The sequence below is a fragment of the Pinus tabuliformis genome, chromosome 1_2 (assembly GCF_031772625.1).
Source record: "Pinus tabuliformis cultivar Carrire ecotype Pingquan chromosome 1_2, CPIR1, whole genome shotgun sequence".
In the NCBI taxonomy this organism is placed as follows: Eukaryota; Viridiplantae; Streptophyta; class Pinopsida; order Pinales; family Pinaceae; genus Pinus; species Pinus tabuliformis.
This window is the reverse complement of record NC_142298.1, coordinates 744,959,645-744,967,001: the sequence shown is the minus strand read 5'-3', so window position 1 is coordinate 744,967,001 and position 7,357 is coordinate 744,959,645. Positions and strand designations below refer to the sequence as shown.

Below are 7,357 nucleotides of genomic sequence, written 5' to 3'. Positions count from 1 at the left end.
GTCCAAGAATCTTGAGCAAAGCCATCCTAACATCTAGAAACTAACACTAACTCCTGACTCCTTAAAAAGCACTAACGTTTTGGAAGCCAGTTCTCCTCACAATGAAGTATTGCTTTCTTCGAGAAGGCTCCAATGAATAAAACCGCAAATGAACCAACTCGAATTTCCTCGAATAATTCACTCTCTGAATCGAACTAACGAATTTCCAAATTTTTTCCCCCGATTTGGACATATTTGGTAACTATGGTATACATTATATATTCTCATATTTAGTGCAACTTCACGTTTTTGGAGTTGTTTTGTTGACCTTATAACTTTGATATATATCGTACGGTGGTATATACATTACAATGCATTGATAGGGTTGTCTGTGGAAGCAACTTTCAAGAACGCTTTTGAATTTGTGCGAGAATCAAAACATACTATGGGCAATACAATTGTGGAAACAACATTTATATTCATTCAACATATTAGCATTATATAAAGTGGTAGTGATGATATCTGGACGACATTGATATTATTTTATTGCTTACACTCTGTGCATTCTCTATTGTAACATTTCTAATACATCACACCATTTTTCATTCATCGCATGAGGGTGTTGGCACTCATTTCCACATTCGATTCCAACAACTGAACACGAAACATAATTATCGACGTTGTTTATTCTCTCCATGGATTTGGAGGCCTGAAGAAATAGGAAAAATGATGGTTAGTATCAATTGCACATGTCGTGATGCTAAAATTTCCAAAGACTATGGATATTTTTCTCAGGCATCCTCAAACGGAGAATATAATCATTATGTTAATTTTTCCCACATCCTAGGAATTTCTTTTGCCCTGATTCAGTCCTAAAATGGTCCTTACATGGTCATTTATTGCTATTCTACCAACAAACAAAGCCACTTGAGCTCGTTCACCCATCTGATCCCTAGCATCATATTTAAATAATCTTTCAATTGCATCAAAGTCTATAAGGCATTCAGGTGTTTCAACGGTAATGCATTTGAATATAACGCTAATAGTCTCATCGTTATATTGTTCGAAAGAATGACAATTTCCCTTTCGAATTATGGTCAGAAAAGCAGTGTTATATATCCATTCGGCATGAATTCTTTGTTGGTGCCTTTAACTTCCCCAATTTTCTTTTACATTGTGAAGAAGAATGTGTTTGGGGCGTCATGGAGGCAACAGAACTCTCTAGTCCTTTCGATACTTGTCATTTTTATATGCAGTGTTGGTGGTTGATAGTATAAATATGACAACCAGCTACTCACTCTGTTCACTTCGTCTCTTTATCTTGCAGGCCTGGTTGCCACATTCGGGGCCTCGCATGTAACGCGAAGAAAGGGGTGAAGAGTAAGCATAATTGTCGGAGGCCTTAGTTTCCTCCCAGGAGTGATCTTGAATGTTGGAGCTGCAAATCTCACCATGCTTATAGTCGGCCGCATTCTTCTCGGCATCGGCGTTGGATTCAGTAATCAGGTAAGTGATCTTCGGGTTGTGAAAATAGTGCTCAAATCAAACCCTATTTTTTTCTTGTGGGGCATTTCTATTTGCATCAAACCCTAATAAATATCTTATTTTCATGCATTGTTGCAAATTTTACCTCACGAAGAGGAACTCCTGTTCTCGGATTTCTCCGTTTAATATCGTATTGGATGCCCAATAAGCATTGTTAGGGGTGATTCATAGCAGATGGGGCATTTCTGAGAATTGCCGGGTGGTGGGGTGATTCTCAGAATCGACCCACCAGTGGTGGGGCGATGGCGGAGCGATTCTGAGAATCACCCCTCCACCCGTTGATTCTTAGAATCACCCCATGTGCGCATGACGTAGCAGCTTTTCCTCTGAAAAGTCGACAAGAAATAAACCATGTCTTAGATCTTATTACAAATGTGTTATGGCGCCCAGCTGCCCAGTTAAAAAAGAGGTTTGATCTCGGCATTTTTCATAAAGCAATCTGCTCCAAATACTTTCGTTGGCTATGAAATACATGCAGCAAGCCTGCCTGCTAATACAAATATGTTAAAATGATGGCATATTATATGCAGGTTCAGAGATGCACCCAAGACCCCACAATTATAATAACAACCTACGAAGACAAACACACTCATTCTCTGAGTCCTCTGGCTATTGCTGCTATGCACCCTAGGAGATGAATACAGAAAATTTTGTAACAGGAAACCAGTTTATACCCTGCATTGCCAAAATATCAACTTCAAGCCCATTCCCCACAATCACTCTCGATCTCACAGATAACTGGTTCAATCCGGAAATATAGGTGCAGCATACACAGTTAGGTGCAGGCAGATTCCAACACTTGCCTACAACGCCTAACGATATCAGTCAAGAATTGGATAAGAATTAATCAGTTCACTCAGTAATGACGGATTTTGTGGCATCTATGAAGGCAGATCCCAACTTCACTGCAGCCTTGGCTGTAGCCATTGCTGGCTCTATGCTCAGTTTGTGTTCTCCGATCCAAGCGATGCACGATTTCCGTCATGGCACACCATGCGGTGATGGTTCAAGTGAGGAAGCATTCATATAAATATATATGAAGAATTCGTATGTCAATAGCATTCTCATTGCCCTCAAATCCTTTACTTGTATTGTGTAAAAAGATTTTTTTGATTCATGAGAACACTACGGATTGGTGTACTCATGCATAAAAGTTATAGAGCCAATTTTCAATTTTTAAGGTAACACAGCAATTGAGATGTAATTGGGTTAAATCCAGAGTTTAGTATCTAGAAAGATAAATACAAAAAATATTAACTTAGATGTTTAGTTGTTTTTAAAGTTGAGATGAAATTGGATTAAATCTAGAGTTAAGCATTGAGAGTTAAGCTGCTACATCATGCACACATGAGGCGATTCTGAGAATCGCCGGGTGGAGGGGTGATTCTTAGAATCACCCCACCACTGCCCCACCACAGTTGGCGGGGCGATTTTGAGAATCACCCCTCCACCTGGCGATTCTCAGAATTGCCCCATGTGCGCATGACATAGAAGCTTTTGCTCTGAAAGGGAACTCTACTATTCTCAATTTTCCCCATTTGATTCAGTACCTGCCTTCACCTCCTACCTCTTCACCCAAAGACATTAAAGCTACTGCAGCAGCAACAACAACAAAAATTAGTTTACTTTTTCTGTAGAGGGAGCTGCGGGATGACATTTCTTTTTATTGTATGGAGTTGACAATTTTGCTATGAGATGGGTTCCCACGTGAAAAGATTGAAATGCATCTGCAAATTTCTTCATGGAAACGTATCAGTATTCTTGGCTCATGTTACACCAATACCGTTCTTGGTGTTTAAGCGAAGTTACCTATCTACCCAAAAGAAAAAAGTTGAGCAGATTTTATCAGTTGCAGCTCAAGTGTTTTATGAATATCCTACACAGACATGGACTTCTAAACAAATAACTTCACGGTAATTCATTTGTGGATGTACACATTAATACAAAATGAATGTACTGGAATTCAATTAGACCTCATTTGGGGGTAATTATCATCATATAATTTAAAATTTACATCATTTATGAGCATAACAGATAACCATGTCCAATTCCGTTTTCTTAAATTTGAATAGATAAAGCAATCCCTTTTCCAATTAAAAAACTGTTATGGTATATTTTACATGCAGAGATCTACATTATGTCCTCAAAAGTTGTGTGGTCAATGAAATTAGCTTTGAAATCCCACAAACCAAGGATGTGAATGAGACAAACAAAATTGTATTCACCTCACCAGTGCGACAGGTAATCCAAGAAATTAAGATGCAACCATTAAACAATAACTCCAATAAACTGAAAATGGGGTTGCTAACTGATTTGAGTTTTTACCTTTGGCAGAATAATACATGCCCACTTTGAAGAGTCTTCCTGATTGGAGATAATGTTGGAATATTCATGTCAAGTAAGCTTGCATATTTTTTTTCCAAGTAACCTGCTTCGTGTTGTTCTTTTAATTCCAAGACACAAAAATTCAGGAAAGAATGACACCAGTACAAAAAAATGATAAAATTCGCCATTTAGTTCAGCAAAGAGAATTAAGGTATGCAATTACGTATCAGATTAGATGCTACAGACCAATTGCTTTTTATCACACGAGCCATAACATATTCTAGATCTGCAGAACCAAGCATAATTCTGTCCAACATTCATGAATTAGAAAATATTCCGATGAACATCACATAAAATATTTTTTGAAAATATTATTGAATTGAAAAAGGAGTCACGGAGCTAATTATTAGTACAGTTATGTCCAAAAATCCAAAGATCTAGATGAGACCATAGGCCTTAAATGCCCTCTGCTAAATACTACCTCAATTATTTATAAATTGTTGGGCTGTAGGCCACATCAATATATGGGTCGACATAAGATGTCTGATGCCATTCATCCCTTCAAGCCAACCATCTTACATCCATACAAGAATAGATGAGTATGTTCAGTTTAGTGTTTTGGAGGCCTCCTCTCAATTCCACAATGCCTTGTGAGTTGCTTCTTCCCTATGTGATGACGACAGACAAATTTTAGATCCCTCTTATCAGAATACAATGATGTGAAGGATGCCTATGGAGAAACAAATAGAGCGAGAACTGTCATATATTGAAAATGTCCAATAGAGAAATTCAACTACCAGCAAAAGGCAAAATTTTGGAGAGAATCCGTTTCAGACATTAATCTTCTTCTGATGCAGTCTCAAAATCTAAGAGTGGTAAAAGTGTGCAGACGCCAAGCAAGTGCCCATTAAGGCATACAAAATACTCAATCTGGTCTTGATAAGATCACAATATTCTGTGCACACTTTTAGGGATCATTTTGGCTTGAAGCATGCTCCATACCTTGGCACGACAATATGGGCAAACTTCTTTTGGATGTAATTCTACATATTTTTCAATCAGCATTTTCCTTACTTTTGATTTCCCAAAAGCTTAAAATACTCCTCAAAATAATCCCAAGTCACCATCCTCTCCTTGGTCTAGATGCTCACAAGGATCTGTCGCATACAAAGTATCGCTTCTACACTGTGGTACAAGAAAACTCCTACCATATGTCTATGAAAATCTTGTTCTATATACAAAGTGTCCTGTTATAGGCTTCAACTAGAAATTGCTACTATCAGAGCATCCTGAACAATAGATCATAAGCTTTTTGAGATCACTCCGATTCCCATCAATGGTGCCATGACTACCTCCATCAAGGAGATCAGCTACCATTTTTAGTGCCCGAGACTTACAAAAATCCTTCCAGAGAACCCGTTTGGTTATGTTTTCAAACCATTTGCAAACATAAGCTATAGAAAAAAGGGACCATAGGGTTCCAATTAAGAGATTTAAATACAAGAAGCAACATTGTTTTGCTAAGGTGGCCATTGGCAGTGCAAATACAAGAGCCTGAGTGTATGAAATGAAATCTCTTTACCGTCATTGTTTAGGATATGTCCCTGCTAGCAATTAACTATCTAGACACCAAAGTGGAGCCGTAATGATTATCTCAAAATGTGTGAAATAAAAAATGGTGAAAAGTAAGTACTCTGGATAACAGCTTAGCTATTGATGTGTTGCACTTCCAAAATAATCCAATTCTGTGTCTATCTAAAGTTTTAGACACCCCTTCAATCGGTTAATAGTTCCAAACGAGCATCTCATTGGCTCATCTTCAAATTATTTACAAAGAGACTGTTTGCTAGAAAGCATGACACTGAACTTATGAACCTTGCATTTGGACATCATAGGAGTAGAAAAGCGATGAACCCTTATTCCATACAAATGATTTAGCTCAGCTAGAAACCTGAAACATGAACATCAATTGGTATATAAATCAATACAACTGATGGCCACAGATTTCAGTTTGTATTTCCTTCAAATACAAAAGTTTAGTTTCCTTTTTATGCTATATTTATATCTTCAGATACAAACTACCACAAATTGAAAGAACCCGCATGAAAAGTGTAGCACATGCTACTACTCTATATTTTATGCTATATGGTAATGGAAACAAAATTGAAAAGAAACACTAGAACAACCCAAATCCACTTAAAAATTCTTTTGTTGGAATTTGAATTGTAAGTACCCTAGTTTCAGATAGAAATATGAAGGCTATAGACCACTTTTAGGTAAACAATGTTTTCCAACTAGATGATGAGACGCATTGTCACTATTTTGGGCCATACCCTTTTAGAAACAACAACCCAAACTAAATGATTAGTTATAAAGAATTAGAAATTTCACAAATATAGTAAACCAATATTAAGTGTGATTTATGGCCTTAAATGAGTTTTGGAGGGTAAACTTTGAAATTCCATAGAACCGAAATTAGAGGTCAATAGAGTGTGTGAGGTCCAATTATTGGATAGAGTTCTTGAGAAAATGCTCCTATAACATTAGAGTTAAACATGAGGCATCTTAGGTCAAGTGCCTAATGGTTAAGAGCATGTGTTTCCTCCTAAGAGGTCATAGGTTCAAAAACCAGAAGGGGTTAGAGTAGGTATGCCTTTGTAGACAATAATCAAATCATTGTGTCGAGGTGGGTCTCTTGTCCCACAAGCAAGGGGGTTTCATACACCAATTTGGTGTTTGGCTTGGCTATGACCTTAAAATTGGATAATAATAATAATTAGGATATAAATTGGTAGCAATTCATAATCTATAAGGGTGAAAGCATGGAGCTGGGTTACACTTTTTGGCAAGAGATGGCATGTTTGGGTGGAAAAAATGATTGCTCAATTGAGCCCTTTTTAAGTGCTCGATCGAGCCATTTGAGCACTTAAACAATGTAACCCAATGTTATTTAGGAGCTCGATTTAGTCATGTCTTTGCAGCAGTCAAATGAAGGAGATTGGGTTTTGGATCTATTTTCTAGCTTAGGTAAGTTTTATTATATGGAATTGAATTTCAATATGTTATTTATTAATTTATATGTCATTGTACTAATTTACTTCATTATTTCTTTTGTGCTTGATAATTAGGTACAACACTAGCATGTTGCCTTCAAAAAGGAAGAAATTGCATTGCAATTGAAAAAGATCCAATACAGTGCAATTTCATTCAAAGAGTTCATGTTCTTTAATTTCTTCTAGATGCAATGCAAGAAATTGGGTTGAAGAAAGGGGACTTTAGTGAATCACGTGTGGAAAAAAAGGCAAAGGAACCCCAACCACCATTACATGGAATGTTTGGAAAGACATACATTGGGAGATTCACTGTTATGAAACCAGCTCAAGAAAAGATAGAAAAGATAGATCAACGCCTTAGAATTCAGCCTTTCGAGGGGGAAACCTCCTTTACATTACATAAATGAACAATTCTTGGATGATACAAATGACAAAACCTCCTTTCTATATATAGG

The 7,357-nt window shown here is 37.1% G+C and overlaps 1 pseudogene; it reads right to left on the bottom strand.

Moving 5' to 3' along the window:
• Nucleotides 1-4,686: 4,686 nt before the first annotated feature.
• Nucleotides 4,687-5,437, bottom strand: LOC149207911 (EID1-like F-box protein 2 pseudogene; annotated as a pseudogene).
• Nucleotides 5,438-7,357: the final 1,920 nt, after the last annotated feature.